The sequence below is a fragment of the Lucilia cuprina genome, chromosome 5 (assembly GCF_022045245.1).
Source record: "Lucilia cuprina isolate Lc7/37 chromosome 5, ASM2204524v1, whole genome shotgun sequence".
Classification (NCBI taxonomy): domain Eukaryota; kingdom Metazoa; phylum Arthropoda; class Insecta; order Diptera; family Calliphoridae; genus Lucilia; species Lucilia cuprina.
In genome coordinates, this window is record NC_060953.1 from 12,784,898 (window position 1) to 12,786,076 (window position 1,179).

Sequence of the window (1,179 nt, forward strand, 5' to 3'; positions counted from 1 at the left end):
CTCTATAGTCTGGACTATAGACTACTCTATAGTCTGGACTATAGACTACTCTATAGTCTGGACTATAAACTACTCTATAGTCTGGACTATAGACTACTCTATAGTCTGAACTATAGACTACTCTATATTCTGGACAGAATTTATTTGAAGTAAACTTTTAGATTAAGCTCAAATAAACGATGACGATTACTATTGAGTAAACATTTTATAAACGTGCTTTAATTGCATTGATGTAAAGAAAACCAGACAAAAATATTTATAATATGTATATAATAATACAAATGTTTTAGTTGTATTAAACTAGAGTAAACAACAATTAAGTAAAATTTAAATGGTTAATATTGTTAAACAATTAACGAGTGCAAAAATTTGTTGTCAATAAATAATTGATATAAAATTAAAAAAAATCGTTATCGCAAGGTAAACGCGTAATAAAATTAACGATTTAAAAATGAGTTTTAAACTAACAGTTAACTAAGCTTTAAAAAAACATAACTGTGAAGAATAAAAGATTAACTATTTTTTAAAACAAATATTTTGTAAACATACATATATTGCTATATTTCCCCTAAAATTATCGGGAGAAATTTTTATAAACTTAATACCAGAAACTAGTTATGTGAAAAATCCCACTTTTAACTGAACAAGTTTTTTTTAGCAATTATTTTATAATCATAATTATAAAATTTATGATTATTATTTTCACTTCGTGTGTGGCCAAAACAAATAATTAAATTTTCATAAATAAATTCTTTGATAAAGTTTATGATTTTGACGCAATCAATATTGATAAAATTGCAAATATTTGAATTATTTTAAAAATGTCATAAAAATATCGCACTTATTATTTTGTTGAAAATTTCAATTATGGTTTTATTATTATAACTTTTGTGTACTAAATCATTATTACAATTATTATTAAATTGCTATTAATAAATTGTTTAGCAAATATTTTATATCGATTTCCTTTGTTGGTCATAATTGGGCCCACATGCACTGCTATAGTCGAATCTGCAATATATTCAACAGTCTGAAATTCTATAACTTGAATATTTTAAGCTATAGCAATCTACAGTCTAGACTATAGCCTATTCCATTGTCAAAACTATAGTACTTTCCATAGTCTAGAGTACAGCGTATTCTATAGATTAGATCTAAAAAATAGACTGCATACTAGAT